Source organism: Aythya ferina, assembly GCF_964211825.1.
Source record: "Aythya ferina genome assembly, chromosome: W".
In the NCBI taxonomy this organism is placed as follows: domain Eukaryota; kingdom Metazoa; phylum Chordata; class Aves; order Anseriformes; family Anatidae; genus Aythya; species Aythya ferina.
Window position 1 is genome coordinate 1827554 of NC_140313.1, and position 20563 is coordinate 1848116.

The 20563-nt window shown below is 47.1% G+C and overlaps 2 long non-coding RNA genes across 2 annotated transcripts; both read right to left on the reverse strand.

Moving 5' to 3' along the window:
- Window positions 1-2995: 2995 nt before the first annotated feature.
- LOC311426237 lies at window positions 2996-8709 on the reverse strand. Its single transcript, XR_014686627.1, has 3 exons — window positions 8435-8709; window positions 6879-7007; window positions 2996-3102 (listed from the first exon to the last, which is right to left on the reverse strand). It is a non-coding gene; the product is annotated as an uncharacterized lncRNA (long non-coding RNA).
- Window positions 8710-14273: 5564 nt separating this feature from the next.
- On the reverse strand, window positions 14274-16158 carry LOC311426534. Its single transcript, XR_014686800.1, has 3 exons — window positions 16093-16158; window positions 15047-15124; window positions 14274-14395 (listed from the first exon to the last, which is right to left on the reverse strand). It is a non-coding gene; the product is annotated as an uncharacterized lncRNA (long non-coding RNA).
- Window positions 16159-20563: the final 4405 nt, after the last annotated feature.

The following is a 20563-nucleotide window of genomic DNA, read 5'->3' on the forward strand; positions in this document are numbered from 1 at the left end:
ATTCGTTTCAGCCGGTCCGGTGACTCATCCGAGCTCAGCCCGGGTTTTGTGTTCCTCGTGCACCAAAAGCAGCTCTTTCCTCCAGCCCTGCCTGTCTGCTGCTCCTCTTTGAGTGGGTTTTGTGTTTTAGAAAAAGCCTCGAGAAGGCTTCCAGATGCTGGCACTCACAAAGGTAATTACCCAGGTTGTGGGGTGGCTTTGGCCAGCTCGCCAAGCTGATGGCACATCACTTATTTCCAGCACCCACTCAGGCTACTTCTTCCCCCTCCATTTTCCAACAACTCGAGCAACGTATTTCTCCGGAGGAGCCTCAACCCTTACCAAAGTCTCACCCCTCAAAACCTGGCAGATCCAGGGTGCAGCACCTCCAACCCTTCCAGGCCGTCCTTCTGCTTCCAGCACGCGGCATTTTTGGGATGCTTCAGGCTCGTTGGCTCATCTCCACCGAGCTGTCACGGTATTTTCAGGATTCTGATCTGTCGCAGTGCTGACAAGGTGCTCGCGTTTCTTTTTATACATAAATAAGTGTGTGCTCGTTTATTTTGCCGTCTGTGAAGACTTGCGGCCCATGTGCTGTCAATCTAAATTAGATCGGCGAAGAACATTTTGTCATGGAAAATAAAGCGATAAAGTGGAGCTGCGCGGGGAGATGGCAATTGTGGATTCTGTCGAGCAGCTGTTTTGTGTTAGGGGGTGACTTCTCCAGGATTATCATTCACCACCTGTGGAGGAAACAGTTGCCTAACACCCCTGAAGAAGGAGGGTTCTCTCTGAAGAAAGGAGGAGGACGTTTAGGGCAATGGTGACCTGAAATGGCTGTCGTAAGCCCTGGTAATCTCCCGAATGATAAAACAGCTCAGAAATGATCTAAAGGTGCAAAGCTCACCCACAGGGTTCAGTTTCCGTACACTTTGAAGGTCGTGTTCTCAAGGCATTGTACGGTGCTGGGGGTTTTTAGGATGTCTTGGGTTTACGGGGCAAGGATTTGGTGGTGGGGGGCCTCTGCTAGCAGAGCCCCGGCTCCAAAAGGGACCCACCGCTGAGCCACAAGTGATGCTGGGAAAGCAGAGGTAAGAAAGGGGGAAAAAAGAAGAAAAACGGGGCACAACAGCAGCTGAGAGAGAGGAGCGAGATGGGAGAGACCCAGCCCTGCAGCCCTCAAGGTCAAGGTGGAGGAGGTGGATGGAGCAGACAACAGGCAGGCACTTACCCCCGCTGCCCTGATGTCCAGGTCACAACGTGTTCCCAAGTTTTTTTTATGGTCTTATGAGCCAGGACAAACACACTTGAAGCTTCAAATCTGTCACAAATCAGAACTGGCATGCCCCAGACAGGTTTTACAGCGAGCCAGGGAGGAGAGAAAAAAAAATAAAATCTTGTATCCTGCAGAAACACTGAAGTGTTTTCCTAGAACAGAAGGGAACTGGTGAAGAATTAATTGTCCTTTTGGAGCTCACCAAAAATACAGTAAGGCTTGTCTCACTCGATTAAAAAAAAAGAAATACCTTTTAGCTCAATTAATTTTCAGCACGGAGGAGAAAGTTCAAATGGATTTCTATGCAGGCAAAAACATTCACTTAGGAATTTCCCTTCTTGATCATGCTATACCCCGATTATTGACAATCTATTTTGTCCCAGAGTGAGCAGATAGAAACAAAGACATTTGCAGAGTAAGATGTTTCTTTAAAAGCGGGCTGTCTTTGTTCCGCCGTGTGTCCTCGGCACAAAATAACCCCAATTCTTCCATCAGCTGAAAAGGGATTAGCGCTTTACCCCAGCAGCCTTCAAAGAGGATCTCTACACTTTGGTGAGACTCCCAGATTTTCCTCAAAGGGCTGTTAAATGGTCTTGCATGACCTCTATATTACACGTGCCGTAGGATTCCAGGCTGCTGCCATAATAAGCGCCGTAATTCCCCTTTGAACCAGATGTTCAAGAAAGCATCGCGACCTCACAGACCAAAACACCGCAGCCTGAGTGAGCCAGTAGCATTCTGAAGGTTTTGTCGTGTTTTTTTTTTTTTCCCTTGATGGGTACAATGAGATAAAGGAGTTTTCAATAACGTTTTTGTATGCTCCGCGACTCCAAGTGAGAGACACTTTCATATTACGAGCTCTTCAATATTTACGAGATGTAATACATACCCGGTTAAGAATAGCAGGGCCCAAAAAAAAAGAAGCCACCAAACGATGCCAAGGTTTTGCTTTACCCTAATGCGCTGCCTTTTGACAGCGAAAGGAGGAGGCAGGGAAAGAAGTTGGCATCGCAGGACACAAAGCCAACCTTGGCGCAGCAGTTAACCTAGGGTGTCAGACCATAAACGTGGGCTTTTTGTAGGCTTCGTTACATCCATCCCCTTCGTTTGTGCAGCTGACCTGAAAAATGACCACGGCCTTTTGATGCCTTGTTTCCACCGTGCAGCTTTTCCGATGGGTAGGTGTTGCAAATACACGTTTATTCAAGGCCTGCGTTCAGCTGGTTTCTGGAGAAGCACACGTGGGAGTATCGTTAGAGCATGTGTTTTTCCTTTTAACTTCTCTCCTCCTGACAATACGGGATTTTGACACGGAATCTCTGCAATGTGTATCTCAGAGAAACTGCAGCAAATGACTTCTCCTGGGTGAAGCCAGGCACAGGGTTTTTTAAAAGACTCTTCCATGTTATACCTTGGAGTCTGTTTTGAGCAGGTGGCTTGGGTTCAGCCCCACACGAGGAACCTGAAGGGCTCACCACAGCTTAGGAGCTTGGATCCTGTGCCCTGTTTCTGTTTCTTCTCTCCTGCCCAGATGTCAGAGGAGCTGTTGGTTTTAGAAGAGGGAAGTCCTGGCGAGGTCAGTGAGCTCCCCAATATGCCCTGAATAACTTCCAACCCCCTTTACTCCAATAATGTGTAAAAAAAATGGGAAGAATGTGATCTACTGCAAAGGTTTGTATCCTCAGCTCTTCCCTACAGCCCGATGTTGCTGCCTCTGCTCGTGTCAGAGCAGCTCCTCACCTTGCAAAGCTCCGGCTCGCACAGCGACTTGCTGCTCCAGAAGACTGACAGTCTTCTTCTTTCGGTCTTCAGTAGGATTAACAAAGCAAAGTCCGGTCTTCTGCAGGCTGAAAACTTCAAAATGTGGAAGTTTATAAACAATTCTGTAGTTATTTTATTCAAAGTTAAGTTGGAGAGACAAAGGGAAAGGCTATTCTTGAGGAGCACACCCATACCAACATAGCCAGCGACTATTCAAAAAAAAGCACAAAAAATAGCTCAATAATTGCAGTCACGAATACAAAAAGCAAAATAACCCATGAAGTAACGCTTCTAGGGAACAAGGTAATATTTAGACAGCACCGAGAAGGACAAGCCAGAAAAAAAAATAATAATCTGTCAGTTATTCATCAACATTAATTGAATTCACTGATGTTTCTCCTACACAGTCTTTAGCCCAGCGAGCAGAAAGGTCAAAGAGGCTGGAGGTCATCTCTTGACACATGAAAAAAATCTATTGTGTTGTGGTTTCCTTCTTCCAAGCAAACTCCTAGGAGCCCGAGTCACCTCTGAATGATTATTTAATGCTCCGAAAGATTTACTAGTCAGCAGGCACTAATGGGCCCTGTTTTTATAGATGGCCTACGAGAGCGGCAGCGACGGGGAGGTGCAGAAAAGGGAGGAATGAGTTGTAAAAAGAAAAATGAGTTTTAAAAAGAAAATAATCCCATTTAACCTTGGATGTAGCGCCATTTCTGCAGCGTATTCCTCTCAGGCAGGTAAAATTTGCTGTGCAAATACAAGTTATTTAACCTGGACGTAGACTGCCGGGCAGGTGCTTCATTTCGACACTGGCACGACTGCATTTGGAGCTCTGAATGTTAAAGAAAGGTAAATAGATTCTGATCTTAATTACCGTAGCTAATTGGGCTCCGCTGACATCAGTGAAAAGACTTTTTGCCCTGATAAAGTCAATTTGAAGAGCCCAGAATAGCACCAATGTGAAAATTTCCTTTCCATCATGTTAAGGGACGTGTTGTGGCCTGGGACGACCAAGGAGTGGCTTTGAACTTCAGCAGCTACCACGCACTCACCTTGCTGCCTAAAACCCTCAGGAAGAGGAAAGAAATCCCACTGCTGAAGAAGAAATTCAGAATTATCAGAGCAAAGTTTGCAGCTCAGAAGAATCCGTACGTACCCAGTTCAGCTGTACATACCCATATTTCAAGTGATAACTTTTCTATTCACCCTCAAACTTTTCCTTCCTCTTTTTTCTTTCTTTTTCTTTCTTGTCCTTGCACGTTTCACTCCAGCTCCTAATCCTGCTTGCCTTTGCCCCCCTGCTCCTGCACATCTTTTCCCTTCCCCGCCACCCGACAGCTTCCTACCGGGCAAGGGACACTCGTCCCCTGTCAAGCTCTCATCCCAAATCTGGACCGAGATCCGCAGCCCGAAAACATCCCATGTGTTGGGCCTCCCCTAATCATCTTTGCTCTTTGTTACGGCTCCTCTACCACATGCAGTTTAGCTGACAAAAGGGAACATCATACATGCAAATGGATTTTGCACACTCAGTAGAGTCATTGTTTGCTCTGCTCGTGGAGCTGCCCAGCCCCTGAACCAACCAGAGACCTTTCTTATTTATTTTTTTGCATCTTGTTTCATACTCCTCTTGGTTTTTAAGCATCAAGGAGTTGCCTTCCCCTCGCTAGGGTTCGCATCTAGCCACGGCCAGCCTCTCTTCAGACCAAAATCTTCTTTTTTTCCAACGTGGTGCAAGCGTCTCACGTTGCTCTTATTCCTCCCCCGGTCACGCACCTTCCAGATAAATTTCCTTGGGTTTCACGCACACTATCCATCACATTTCTCTTAAACTTTTCAAACACCAGAAGGTTTTCCTAAAGGATCAACACTCAGAGACCTTTCGGTTCGATAATAAAACCAACTCTGTGTGCACACGACAGAGGAAAAACCAAGAAACACCAGACAAAGCACTAAGCAACATCACGTGGGAAAAAATGATAGCGTTAATGCGTCAGAAAAGGACTTCCACGGTTTCTTTATCTGTATTATCTGCAAGTATTACAGAAGAATACGATGCCTAATCATCAGAGGTTGAAAATCAATCTGTCCTCTTTCAGGAGGAAGCAAAGGGGAAAACACGATGAAGGAAGACATTGAACCACAAACAGAGTTCTAAGTCAAAGTATTTTAGTATTTCCATGCACTGTTACAAGTCCATCTTTCTGACACTGAATTTTGATGAGGAAGGGGAGTAACACCTGATAGATCTCTGGAGACCAACCTGAGCTAGCAGTTGCTGGGTCTACAGCCAGCTGGTCTTCCATCACTGCTAAATTTTGGGAAGGGGAGGATAATGGTTGAAGAACATCAAAATATTTCACCTCAGGTGGCTCAGCTGCCGTACACCAGGCTCAGTATTTACAAGTAACAAAGGATGGTTCAAGCTCTGCCACTGCTGAGCACAGCAGATGAAACTAAATTATAATTTGGGGGTTCAGAAAACAGCCCGATGAGTCCTTTCAGAAAATGAGTTTATTGGCGGAGAGTTTTGGTTTTATTTTTAATAAACTTACATTTTTAGTAGGCTTACATGATCCGTCTTCACTTGAAGCAGTGGTTATTACTAGCAAACGAGGTGGAAGGGGGGATCCGACTGCACCACCTGGCAGACCTAAGGTCCCGGCTCGGCCCCAGGGTGCTCAGCGTGGTGCCCTTTGTGCAAGGGAAAACACCAAAGGCAGCAGCTGTGCCCCTCGCTCGCCCCAAAGGCTGGCACGTGGTGGGACTCGGCCCTGAAGTACCTTCCCAAGGCCTTGCTCCTAGGAAAAAGGGCACGAAGGAGCAGGAGAGCGCTGTGATAAGTTAAAACGGACGTTATATTTTAGGGATGATGGAGTTAATGCCAAATGTTTGGCAGCCAGGCTCTGTTTGAGCACCTTTTCCCCCCAGCAGTGGCACCTCCGGGCTGCAGTAGGTTAGGACTAGCTTGCCATATGCTCCCTTTGGCTGTCGTTCAACCCCTTAATCTCTGCAGTGATTAGCAGCAAACAATGAGCCCTGGCGGTGACCCGTTTCATCGTGGTTACTGAATACATTTTGATCCTGCTGACGAGTCAAGCGGGGTCCAAACTTGTACCTCGAGCACAAACCCTGCTAAGCTTGCTGCTTTCGGCCGAGTCTCTGGACTTTGAGTTGCGTAAAGGGTAGAAAAAAAGAACACGACTGCACGTGGGGCTTGGTGAAACACAGCAAATGCTTGTTACACACCCCGAAAGCGTCAGGGAAGAGCAGAACCCTTATAAAACCAATATTAGGGCTGAGGCCAGATGAAGATTTCCAGCATTTTAGGAACCTAAATAAAAGGCAGATATTCCGAGGTTCCCTCTGCGACACGTTAAATGCCAGCCGGCCTCGACGCCGCGGTGAGGCTGGCTTGGAGCAATTAACCCAGCGCAGCCCTGTAGTTTGAAATCCAGGTGGTTAATATTCTCGCCCTATTTTAAGCCCTTTTGACATTCCTTTCAAGCTGTTCCAAGTGCACTGAGCTCTTTTTGCTGGCGTGTCTGCACTATCAGCTGCGCGAAGTGCTGTTAAGTTGAAAATAACTTTTAGAACAGGTAGGAAACCCTCTAGCAAAATCCATTTTGCTTTAATCCTCTTATTTCCTTTCCTCGCCAGCGTCCCCACCTGTTGTTTCTCCCGTGCTTTGCCAATGAACTGGCAAGATTCAGCTTTGCAAGGGGAGGAAGACTGACTGCTTGTCAGAGGTGTTAAGTTTAACATGGTTGTTAAGGACTCTATTACCCAAAATAGTCAGAACTACCAGAAAAAAAAAAATAACTTCGGGAAGTTCGAGGTGAAAATTAAATGTTTTCTTCACCTGACTACTTCTCTGCAATGTTTCTCACAGCATCCATTTCCAGGAGGAAGACCCCAACATGTTCCTCCCTGGCCTGCTCCAATGCTTTTCGTTTTTTTCAGTTGCAGTCGTGAACATTTTTGCAGTAAACTGCAAAAAAAAAAGAGAGAAGCCACAGCATTAATGAGTACAATTTTATACAAATTCAAGGAGTCAGACACGACTAGAAAAAAAAGAGGCTGGTTTAGTCAGTCGCCCACCAGCCTTGCCACGTTACGTCGCACCCACCGCCACCATCCTCAGGTTTGTGCCGTGCCTCCGGAGTGAAATAAGCACAAGAGTCCCTCCTACACACGCCAGCAACCATTATAAATTCCCACCCGTGTAAAGAAAGAGCAGCTCCACTTGTTAATTAACATTTCTTCATAAATACCAGAAGTGGCTCAGAGGAAAGGGCTTCATTCCCTGACAGAAGCACGAAGGGAAGACAATATTTAACGCCTTCGGCACGCGACTTGCTCTCCGAAGCGCCCTGCCAGCTTTGCTTCCTCCCTTCATTAACTTCATTTTCCAAAAGTCATTTTACAAATATGTTAATTCACTTCATTACAGAGCCCGTCAGAAACGCAGGCAGGTCTGGGCACGTTGCATCTACACTGAAATCCCACAGCAAGGAGATAAAGAAACTTGCACTCACGTTAAAAGGGAAAGAAAACCTCCAGAGGGAAATGAACCTTTGGGAAAAAGGGCTGGAAAATAAGACACGAGAAGGAAATGCATTCCTGTTTTTCCTTCTCGCAGCAAATAGCACCCAGTACTCCAGATGTTCCTCCAGAAAATCATTTTGATGGTCTAGGTGAGGGAAGGTTTGGGAAAATCTCCAAGTTCCCTCTTCTGAAACCAAAGAGGAAGGGAATGGTGTGCGTAGTGAAATCATCACATGAGAAACACTGCTAAAATACAAAGGCAGAAGGAAAATAGCCTGATTGAAGTCAGGTCAGACCCGGAATTATTTACAAAATCCACGTAACGTGGTTTTATGTGCTGTTTCTTATCGCTGATCCCAGCACGAGCAGCTTCCCCCATCTGCACCGCGATCACAAGCCTGGGACGCGTCCCTAGCTGTGTGCTTAAAATCACGTTTTTCTGCCAGCTTTACACCTGCCACAAGGCTGCACACTGCAGCAGCACACCCCAGAGCAGGCTGCTCTTGTACCTAAATCCCTCCTTTCTGCTTTCCTTGGGGCTCCATTTAAATTCACCATCCTTCCCCCTCGGGCTATTTTGCTCCTCGACTTCATTAGGAAGCACTTTCAGCCCTCCTCCTACGTTGGGGCAGCTCTGGGGCGAGCTATTCACCAGGCAGGGACTTTTCCCCAAAGTTGACCACCCTTCTGCCCGGCAGGGGCACGTGCCAATCCTACACGATGCCCTCGTGCACGATGCGCTCTGGTTTTCCTACCTATAACCAGCGGCCACGCCGCATACAATCCTATTAATGTGGGGGGACTCGTTATTGCCACCCTTAATCAGTCACTCTGGGAGCAATTACGGGACAAGGAGCAATGGAAACCTACCTCGCTGGCTCTGTCAGAGATGCCGGGACATGATCGAGAGCTGAAATGGGATGAGAAATTTCCCTAGGCGTTCTGCACCTGGGCTTTGATTCCCGCTGCTATCCCCACCAGCAAGAACCTTTCCGAATCTGCTTAAGCCACGCCGGTCATCGATTTCGGCCGCGTTTAGCCACGAGGGATGGGATTTAAGCAGTGCTTAAGGATGCTCCAAGTGGGCAGCAGGGCTCCTCTTCCTTGTGTCAAAGGCAGCGATCATTTGGGGTCTACCTGGGAAGTCTTCTGGAAGCTCAGCTTTTTCTGCCGGTTCACACGCAGCTGGGGGCTTCGCCCTCACCTCCCCATCGTTAGCATCGCGGTGGCTAATTAGGCCAGTGTCTAATTGCCCCGTCCTTACCTGCAGGTCACAGCTGAAGACGCTGCTGTTAACCCAGGACACCTCAGAGGCCGCTCAACTGCAGAGCCATCAGGAGCACTGTCTGGGGAGGCAAGGCTCATGAAAAGGAAGAAAAAGCTCAGCTTTCTGAGCAAAATGAACGGGATAGAGGGAAGATTAACGTTTCTGTCACCGTGCAGCAGCGTCGCAGCATCTCCCTCGTAGCCGCAGCTGCGCGGCTCAACATCTGCTACATCTGCACGCCGGGTACCGGATCCACACACGCTGCTTGCACCACGCAGCACCTGTCTCATCTGAAAGGAATAAAGCAGACAACGTAATTAAAAATGTGCCTGCGTTTCAAGCGCAGCTCAAGCGCAACGAAAGTAATCTGGGCAAAACAAATACCAGGCAACTAATAGCCTCACCTGGAAGCCGAGTCACGGCTGAATTAAACACGAGTTGACAGCACCGCGATGGTCTTTCAAGCTCTAATCGGAAGCGGGCTTGGAACAGCTGCACCACGACGAGGGCATTTTCTGCAAGCAGCCACCGCACAGCTCCATCAGCTGGAAGCAAAACCCTCCCAAAGCATCTCAGGAAGAGGACGAGGGCCCTGACAACAGCTGGTGGCGAGCATGTTTTGGTGGTTCTCAGCCATTCTTCGCCTCTTTCAAGCCGCGCAGAAATTGTTCCCGCTCCAGAGCCATCGTGGCGGGTGCTGGAGCTGGTGCTCGTGACACAGAAAATGTATTTAAAATTTAAACTCTACCTTGAGACACTCACGGCTCTGGAGGTGAAACCTCTGAGGGAGCTGCTCCTGCTGGCAAGAGGGATGCTCGGGGCTGGACGCGCACCGGGGTGGCCCCAAGGAAAGAGCATCCTGCAAGAAGCTCGGTGCCCTCCACCCCACGGTGCAAACGCAGCCAAAACGGGGGGAAAAAAGCAGAAAATGGCTGCAGTCAAGATGCTGAGCTGAGTGCAGCAAGGCAGGCGACCTGCTGGGTTAAAAGCCCATCGCCACGCGGCCACTTCCCAGGCGTGAAGCCCCTGCACCAAGGCAGCAGATTGTCCTCACCGCCTCTACCAGTGCCACCGTCCCCTAAAAGGACAGCAGTGATCCAGAAACCTGCTCCTGCCCCAGGCAGCTTGCTAGGATTAGGCAGATTTTTGGTGGCATATCGGACTGACAGCTCCTACAGGTGGATATCTTCAAGCTGCTTGCAACAACCGTGTTTCCCTCTGCAGGCAAAAATAAAAACAAATCTGCTCATATCTCCAAACAGAGACCTTAAATTCCTCTCTGAGTTGTTTTTATCTTACCTCCCTTTCCAGTTAAAAAACGAAAACAAGTGACATTTGAATTTTTTTTTTTAAATAATTTATAATTTATTTTTTACAAAATAAATCAAATTCCAAGGCTCCAGTAATGACTTTTTAGGGGAAAAACCATACTGTGTTCCGGACTAAAAACTTCACCCATCTGCAAACGCTCGTGCTCCAAGAAATGAGGAAAAAGAAGGAAGAGTTTCTGCTGAAGGGAACCTAGAAGGAAAAATTACAGGCTTTGTTCACGGCGTGTTTCCAGCCCTGCAGACAAAGGGAGATGCCCGTCTGCAGCCAGGGAAGGAGCCCAAAGGCTCTGGGGAGGGCTGCGAAACTCCAGCCCGCGCCAGGGAGGCCTCGGCACAGCTCCCGTAATAACTCCTTCCCCTAAACGAGTTTGTAACTCGGCGCTTATCGGCTAAATTAAGCATTAATGAAAAATAGAACAATTTGTTTTCGGATTCTCCAGGTTTCCAGTAATAAAGATTGCTAATGCTTCATTTTGGGGCACTGGTTGGCTAATTTAAACTTTTTTTTTTCTCATTACGCAGACAATTCATTTAATTCGAAGAGGCCAGGTTCTTTCTAATTTTATTAGCGTTTGGCCCTTCTCCAGCTCGTCTTAATCAAAACGCTCATTATTTTTTTCTTTTTTTTTTATTTTTTTTCCCTGCCTGTTGAAGCTAATCTCGCTATTATATGGCTGCTAAATTGGGAGCAGAAGGGAGAGTTTTGTTGCTACCAACCAGCTGCATCGCCCCGCGCATCCCTGCTGCTCCGGGAGAGTTTGTGCTGAGCAAACCGAGGAGCTTTGCTTCCAAGGGGGGACAGCTGTCGGTGCTTTTCCCTTTTTGAGGAGTTTTTTTTTGCACTTTGATTGCTTTCTAAGCGTTGCTTTGGACACTGGCAACCCGGCAACCTCGCAGCTGAAACGAAGTCAGGAGTAATGGGGGGCAGGAAAAGTCCTGCAAGGAGAGGAATCGGGGAGCCAAACTTCGCCAGGATACACGAAGAGCTGAAACAAGAGATGAATGTTTTGATAAGAGATAGGAACTGAAAAATAAGAGAAATGATAAATTTATTACAAGGTCTTGCCAACAAACGTTGACAAAATCCCAGCGGATTGATGGTGACAAGGCCAGCTCCAACTCAACCGTGGATCAGGTGGGGGGCCCCTTCTGCAGAGCTGGCTCCTGCTTTCATTAATGCCTGCAGTAATTAAATCAGGAGCCTTCTTATTAAAACGCGAATAATAAACCGAGCTACAAGGAGCTGCGAGTCTTTTTTTTTTGCAGAGTGGGGTTGGAAATCGAAATGACTTTGTCGGGTTGCGTTAAGAGGGCTGAAAAAGGAACGGGCTGCAACTCAAAAGGGCAGTGGGAGCACAACACGTGGATAAAAACGGAGTTGTGATAACGGGATAAGGAATTAGAAACTAGATACTTGCTCTCCAGAAAAGGATCCACGGGGTCTCCAGAAAGGATCTCCAGAAAGGGCTCTCCAGAAAAGGATCCAAGCAGGTCGCTGGCCAAACAGGAGTTGGTTTCTGCTGCTAGGAAAAGAGTAAATAACAGTGAAATAACTTAAATTGGGGCATGCTGATTAAGACAACTGAAAAAGGCAGCAACGAATGGAGATCTAGAAGACACAGCCCATAACCAAAGCACAGGAGAACCGAGGGAGTTTATTCCAGAAGAGGGAAATCTGCCGAAAAACATCGTAACTCTCCAAATGTGGCAAATGCTGATGCACAGGAAGAGGGGCTCAGCCTCTTTTCCCTGGCTCTCTGCAGATAGTTTATGAAGTAACAGGCTTAAATGACAGACCTAGAGATGCAAGATTTAGATTACACATCAGGAAAAAACTTTTTTTAACGGTGAGGGCGGTTAAGAATAAGCGTACACTGCTTTCCCCTCGTCCTCTGGGACACCCCTCTCCACTTACAATTTCTGAAGATAGCTGCTTATCAGGAATCCTCGCAAACAGAGCCAGCCATTAAATGCATTTCCATTTCCTCAGCTCGTGCAAAATCCCATTCAGCCTGTGCCTAAACCCAGCCTTAAAAGCCTCCGCCAGCAGATCCCACGGCCTGGTGAAGCAAACACCATTTTTATTGAGCAAACCTCCTGATTCTTGCGGCCGCTCTTTAAATATTTAAAAATCCTACGAGGAAAATACTCTTTGAGCACTTGGTTTGCACTTCTGAGAGGAAAATAAGGTTCGCAGCAGAAAGTAAAAACAAACTGAGAAGGATGTAGCGTGCTGAACACGGGTTTTGCAGTCAATTTGGTACCTTTACAGCAGTGTTGGTGTGAAGATGAGGTACATCAGAGTGTGATAGACGTATCCCAGCCTCTTCTTTTGCTTTGGGACTCTTGAAGGAAGCACCCAGGCTGCAGGGAGGGATCCTTGGATGCTCCAGGGTCCTGTAGGATCGAAATCCCCCAGCAGCAGCGTTTTCAGACAAACGGCTTGGGAAAGAGAGGATATAATTAAGAGGAACACTGAGAGTGGTATAGGGAAACAGATCCATTTATTACGTGTGTGTGTGTAAGTGGAAGGATGAATAACTAACACTGTAATTACAGAGCAAGAAACAACTGAGTAGACAGCATTCTGCAACAAAAAATAAAATAAAATATCTGAAAGCTTCACTGGGGCGTAGAAGAAAGGGAAAACACTGAGTCCCTACTCCCGTTTTTAAGGGGCTGCCATTGCCCGATACCCGGGGAGGCACGGCAGAAGGCAGATCCTGCCCCATTTTGCAGCACTCGGGTATTTTTGGAGAGGTTTTTGTGCTGGCAAACAAGCTAAGCTCCAAACGCACCCACTTAGGCAGCGTCCCGTGCTCTGATAAATCTCGCTGCAAAACGCTTGATGCTGAAATAAAAGCCCTGGGGCACAGTGCAGGAGCTCTCGCGGAGGTCGCTTTGCTCGCAGACCGGGTCAGGTCTGTGCCTTGACGTCTTTAACATCCAAACCTTCCTTTTTGACCAGCCTCCAGAAGCCTCTCTCTCATTCAGCCGCTTGCTAACGCGTGAAGAAAGTAGAGGAAGGGATGCAAATTCCTCATAATTTACCGAGAAATGTTCCAACCAAGAGATACAACAAACCCAAAGGAATAGCAGTTGTGCTTTCATTTTGTTCTGAAATTAATCCGGTTCTGGACTCATTAGCTGGTTTCCACGAAGCTCTGCTTTGGTAGTTCACCGCTATCATTTTTTAAAATAGTTTTCTGCCGTTTTTTAAATAGTTTTGTGAAAGTAAATTGATTGCTGGAATAGAGTGAGCTGCGGTTTTCCCCACATCTCTTTAAGTCTCACCTCCGTGCCCGTGTTTCTGAGGGGTTGGGCATCCCCTGGGTGCTTCACGGGGCTTTTCTTTCCCTTTCCTACTTCTTCTTCCAGTCTTAACTACATGGAAGTTCCTCGATTCACAGCTTTGCTCGACAGATGCTCTTTCCACAGCCCCTGTACGCAGCCACGGAGGCCTTTGAAGTAGCATTGCCCCCTTGCATCGCTCACAGAAACAGCCAAAATTCACCATCACCGGGTACAACCCTCAGGGAGGGGATTTGGGGAAGGATTTCTGGCAGACCACTTAAAACACTGCACCTCCTTCACAGGAATTTGCCCCCACTCTTGATTTTTTTTTGGAGGAATGCATTACGAGGCCAACAACCAAAAACTTCGGGAAACGAGAGCCATGCAAGCTAAAACATTTCTTTTAGCTCACTGCCAGCTCCGAGTGACTCCCTGAAGAATTTTCTTTTACAGCACAGCTTAAAACCGCAGGATTCACATTAAAAAGAGCAGCCCAACAGGAGGTTATGGGGCTGTTCTGTGGCTTGTAGGCATGGGAAGCGCTCAAATGTTCTTCGTATGCACCAAAAGCAGCTCCAGCAGCATTTATCTTGCTCTGACATTGGTGCAAGGAGCAGGAAAAATGAACGTGCCACCATCAGCACGGGACGCAGGCGTGTGGCATCACTGCAAGCATAAAAGCAGGCAATGTTTTTGGCTTTTTTTTAAAAAAAATCAGCTTATTTTGTGCCTCTGCAGCGCAGCTGTTACCAAGGTACCTGAGCTCTGTCCCCTGCTCTCGCGGTTCCCTGCTCCAGGGCACAGCATCCAGGCAGGGCTGGCTTTTTCTGTACTTACAAATCATTATCCTTGCACCTACGGAGAGCTGCTGATGCGCACCTGCTGGCAGCCTGACCTCGGCGAGATGCTTTCAATTCATTAACGGGCCCAACAGCCAGCCTAATATTTTACAGGGAAAAAAAAAATAAAAAATAAATAAATAAAAACAACACAACACAACATTTCTTTCGACTTATGGCTGTCGTGCTTTTGGGACCTCTGACCCAAGCCACACATGGGCTGAGTTTGTTTGCTGGCTTATTATGCTCCAACTCCCCCAATTTTTTTGTTCGGGCTCACGTTTAGCCAGCATCACCCAAGCGAAGGAGCCATTTCTGCTCCCAGAAGTTTTGGGGTTTTCTTCCAAGCCCCGCACTTGGCATGCTTGTTTGTGCAGGGTGCAGATATCCTGAATAAACCACACCCGGCACCAAAACCTGCCTGGCCCTGCCCTGCCTTCAGAGGGGCAGCTCCCCTTCGGCTGTATTATTAGCAAGTTTTTACCACATTAACTAGATAATTTCAGCTCTGTGTGCGTATCTTTGTAACCGGACAGATAATAACCTTTTGTCACACTTGGGTAAGATTAGGACTTATTAATAGATTAACATTCAAAAATGCTGCGTTTAGGGGGGTTCCTTTGTGCCTGGCAGAACATTTTGAGGGCAACTCGTTATTTTAGCTTGAATTCAATGAATGAAAAAGGGATTTTTTTTTTCCTCTCCTTTTTATTTCCAAAGATTATGCCTCTCCCAACCCAACGCAACTCACAGCCAGTAGTCGGGGCTAATCCTAATTAACGCTCCCATTAAGGAGGGCAGCCTCAGAGCCCGTATTTTCCTGGAATCTCTGCAAGCGACAAGAAAACAGCAACACGGTTAAAATGTTCCAGCGAAGAGCACCATAAAAAAAAATAATAATAAATAAATAAATATGAAGCGAAACAGCAAAAAGAGTTTAACTCGACAATTAAATCCGGTGTTTGCTGCTTGTTTCCATTTTTCCCTTCCCCACCTCCGCCGGAGAAAACAAATACTGCAACTGCTGTTAATTAAAGATGTCTTTAACAACAAACGTGCCAAATAAGCCACTTTGCACATAGCAGGGCATGAACTCTATTCTTCGCAGGCAGCAAATTGCGCCACCCAATAAGTAGCATTAAAATGGTAATGCTCGCTAGCCGGGCCCTTAATTGGCTGAATCAGAGAGCCAGGAGCATGCTTGTGCAATCAAGAGACCCCTGGCTGGCCTAAACGCTGAGTTTTAAACAGATGTCTTCAAAAGAAAAGGGGAGGGAGAAGCCGAGGGAAGGGAGTATGAAAGGGTTTTGCGAATAGGCTAATCTCGGCCTCTGTATGCATAACATGCAGAAAGAAAATATTCTCCCCCAAAGCTGCTTTGAAGTCTTTTGACCTGGACGGCGGATCACAGGTGGCAGCTTCTGCAGGCGCCCTTCTGCTAGGGAAAGCTACGTTCACAGCCAAATCTTTCAACCTTTTTCTGGCTGCAGAGCTGATAACACATGTTAAGTTTGGTGCTGGACTCTCTAACGCTGCTCGTATCAAAGAATAATTTTCCCAAATGACTCCCGTCAGAAAAACTTCTCCTATCTACACACCAATTTCAGTTCCACGTGCAGTGGAAGTTAACTGGACCTGGCAACTTAGCTGGTGAGCAGTCTCACATTTCTTTCTCATATCCCCAAAATAAAACCTTTTTCTTTTTATGCCTTCCCAGACTCGGTGGAAGAGAACCAGATTGCAGCGTTGGATGTGGGAGGTAGGCAGTAGACAGAAAACAAAAAGATGAGCAGAAACCTTTCGTGGTGAAGAGAAAAACGTTCACTGAATACCAGCTTCAAGGAAAAAATTGCCAAATCTGATGCTATCCGTGAGTGTTGAGCAAACCATCCGCGAGCCCTGTGGGTTGGGGAACAACAGCTCCTGTTGGGGAAAAAAAAAAAGCACAGTCATTGGAGATGTTCAGAGCAAAAAAGCTTCTAGTACAGTACTGGAAAAAAAGCTCTCAAAGACATAAAGGTGTTACATTAGCACTTCTTAGCCCGATATTGCAGGAATGGTGGAGGTATGGGAGCAGAAGGATGGTCACGGGTTGGTTTTTCTCTTGCTAATTCAGACTGAGCTGACCACGGAGCTGAAAATCAGCTGGTTCTGGAGTGCAAGCGATCAGGCCTTGATTACATTTATTATGGGAAAGGGACGGGTAGGCTAAGCCATAATTACACGTCCACAGAGCTCTGAAAGGGCCAATTTCAGAGCTCAAAACAATTATAAGCCAAATCAGCGAAGAGAAAGAGTACGTACGTAGTAAGCATTTTCTGTTATCTTATCCATTTATTTCATAAAAACTGGATGCCCAACAAATCAGTTCATAACAGAAGGGGAAAACAACGCCATCACGAAACAGAAACAGAGACGCCAGTCTTCCTGAATGGGAAAGCAACTAAAGCAAGCATTTTTTTAATTATCATTTAAAAACTCGAGGGGAAGCTAATGGTAATTAATATGTGACAGCATCTAGGAACTGTGGAGCACAGATAAGGGAAGCGGAAGGACAATAAAAAGAAGTCTGTGATCGATGTAATTGAAACAATCTGGGGTGTTATTCTTTTCAAAGACACCACCTACATCTTCCTAGCAAATGAATCCATTTAGTGGATTTATCCATATTAGTATAGCCCATTACTGAACACGAGTGGTAGAATTGATAATAGAAGAAGGCAGCGGTGTTCAACAAATGCTCACATCCCGCACCTGGGAACGAGCCAGCAGACATATGGCTATCAGAGGGTGCAATACACAGCATCATCACGAGTATTTTTGGAGTGGAGAAACATCAACTATGAGAGATGACACCGTATTACCCTAATTTCATCTTTTATTAACGCCCGTCAGCAGGATTTGGGAGAAACTAGGGTTTGTTTTGCAGAGTACCTCGCCAGCAGGTCTGTTGGGAGGTGACAGCAGCCTTCTAAAACGTTTCATTTTGTAGCCTGCGAGGGCTGATTAGGTAAGGAGTAGAACGTACACGCGAAAAAAAAAGCAGTTTAGGTCAGGCTAAATGGATTAAAGTCATACCTGAGATAGGAAATGTTCCAGCAAAGCAGGCGCCTTCCCCCTGCAGCTCCACATGAGCCAGGAACATCGCGTGCAGTGGTTTAGGGCTCTGGAAAAAAAAATAAAATAAATAAAATTGAAGAGTCAGGAACTCTAGTTTCCAGTAGCATTAGAAATAAGAGAGCAGTAAATAGGATGGGTAAAGAGAAAAACAGCATCTAATCGAGATCATTTGGTAAGCTGTGCCTTGCCGGGCGACACGTGTTTCGCATCGCAGCATGGCCAAAGCAGCCAGGACACGGTGAGAAGGCGCAGGAAAACCTGGGCTGAGGTTTGCAGATAGCAAAGCAAAGTCACCGGGCAGATATCAGGCACTGGACAGTCAGGGATTTGAGTCTGAGTCAAGTCAGAGCCACAGGCTCTGAGGAATAAGGATGATGCGGCAGGGATGGCAAGCAAACGGGCCGTGAGAGCGTTACAGCCACGACACAGCACGCAGAGCACCAAAATCCCATTTCCCCAGCCCTCTGCCGAGACGTGGAGATCCGCTGCCTGGTGATGGATACCTTCATTTTGCCCGCTAATGCCCGCATTCGTCTCGACACCGGTTCTTGCCTCCCTCAAGGAAAGCCAAAATGGGAAAGGGTTTTGAAAGCTCGGAGATGCCGCTCTGCCTTCCTCACCTAGCGGGCGTATTTATGGCGTAATCCAAAGGAATAATTACTCCAAATGGTGGAACATCTCTCCCCGCAATCAGCGTGACTGCAGGGAGCTACAATCGATGCTGAAAAATATACGTCCTGGTATTTATCACGGGACAGTCCATTGAGCACTAAAAAAAACCCACAAAACTGTGTTTCCCACCTTCTTACCTCATTTCCAAGGTGGAGCTGGGTTTGCATTGGAAATCTGACGGCGTCTTCTCCCAAATAAGTGGCTTTTTAGATTATTAACAGCCAAAGCGTGATACCGGGATCGACTCCAGCCTCTGAGAAGCGCAAAGAAAGCTATGAAAGTGTTTACAGTAACAGGGAAACCTTTGGAAATCAGTAATTGCTTTATTTGTTTTTCTGCATGCGCCCGGCCGATACCAGCCAGGGGAAGCTTAATCACGAGTCGCTCTCTTTATTTGCAAATTATCAGCGCTCCTCAGCGCCGGGGGTTCCCGCAGAAAGAGGTTTGTCTGCCCCAATTAGAAATCCCCCAAGAACGCTCATTTCCAGAACGGCTGCATCAAATATTAATTACTGGCGGTCGGAGTAAACGAACAGAAGCTCGTAAATTTACAAATTCAATTACCACGAGCCGTCGGATGACTTTTTTTTTAATTTTTTTTTATTTAATTGCTATGGATTGCCCCTCTCGACACGGTAATGAAATTAATAGGAGACGCTGGGAATCGATAGCTACCGATTCATCGATTCGGAGCAGTGCTTACGAAGACTCTTTAACCTCCCCGGCATCGTTATTTATTGTGTTATAAAGCAAGAGGCGAAGAGATGCAGGACATAGTTGGGAGCGCCTCGAAGGTGCCTGGCTGCTATACGAAGCTCAAGGTGTGGCAGTATGGGATTTTGCATATAGAGAGAGTAGCTCACCCTTGAAGGTTATTAATTATCCTCCTCGTTAATATTTGAGCGAGCTCTTCTCACCAGTGGAGCAAACAGCCATCCTTCATGGGTGATCTGCTTTATTTATTCAACGAGGAGTATTAAACCCGCGAAATTTCAGCCCAGATTACCTGGTGGGTGCTGCTCAATGCCTATGGAAAACGTGTGTTTTTTCTGTATTTCAATATTTGCACGTGTGCACAGACTTTCTAGGGATCTGCAGGCTGACGTCTGAGATTCAGAAAGCGGTGGGAGTAGCAAGCTCGATGCCAACAGCATGCAGTATTTTCGTGCTAACAGTAGCTGCCTTGTCTGAAGCACTTCATTACAGCCCGAAGCTGTCTCTGGCCTGCTGTAAAGGAATGCTGCGGAAATAAAACACCTGCGGATGAAAAAGTAACACCAGTTACGTTCACAGATCACGGAGGAGAAAAGGCTTGAACAAGACGCAAGCCCTGCCCACAGACCCGACCGCAACCTGCTGATTTTGCTGTTCAGCATCGTGCTGGACCCTGGGGACGCACAACCCTTCGTGGAGGGCACGGCACCGGGTGCAGAGCATCGTCCCCACCGTGGCAAGAGGCCAAGAGGGAGACAAAATCCCCCCAAAATCCCCTCTGCCCTGCAGCAAGGCTGGTCACTGCCACATCCTAAATATCTGTGGGGTTTGTGATCGCTCAGCCTGGACTGCTGGTGCACGGTGCCATGAAATGCTCCTGAGATGGCCACAGCCACCTGTGGCACCATGGGACATACCTCTGAGAGCAGCCACCCTGCAAAAAATCCAGCTGTGAGCCCAAATTTAGCTTTCAGAGCAGCTGCAGACATCCCGGAGGGAGATGCGAGCCTTCCAGCAGCCCCCATGCTGCAGGGCAAGGTCATCAGATGAATTCGGAGAGCTTGGGAAGGTCGAGAGTTTCCTCTCCTCTCTCGTCTTGACCTGTTTAGGAGGAGAAAAAAGAAAGGCATTTCAGCATCCTAAGCGTTGTCAAATTTGCAAGAAAATGCTTTGAAATACGCAGGCTTTTTTTTTTATGGAACACATTTTCTGGTGTTTAAACAAAGCAACAAAACCCCAAGCCAAATTATGGCTAACGGTGAAGCAGTAATTGCAGCAATAAATAGAATATCCGGAAAACTGCAGCAGCCTGAAAACATTTACCCCAGCTGACAACGGCTGGGACAATTCGGCTCGGGGTAAGCAACATCATTTCTGGTTTTATTATTACGTAGAGACTCCAGCGAAGTCAAGTTGTCACACGCATCCATAAAAATATACGGGGAGCTAAGATCCTTCAGGGAGATTTTTTTTACCTCCATCGAATAAACCTCCTGCTGCACGTTGCTGTCCTCTTTACCTGGTCACGAGCTGCAAGAGCTTCCCAAGCCCCCCCAGCTCCTGCAGCAGCCTCTGGGAAACCACAAACTTACTGATTAAGCTACAATTAGAGACGGCTCACGGTTGCTCGTGCTTCTGTTGTGATAACGGGGTGTGGCACTCTGCAATATGTCACACTTGGAAGGATCTTCACGACGCTGCTGAAGGTTTTTCATGGCCTTATGGCATCGGGTTAGGGATGAGAACATCCCACAGGTGCGGG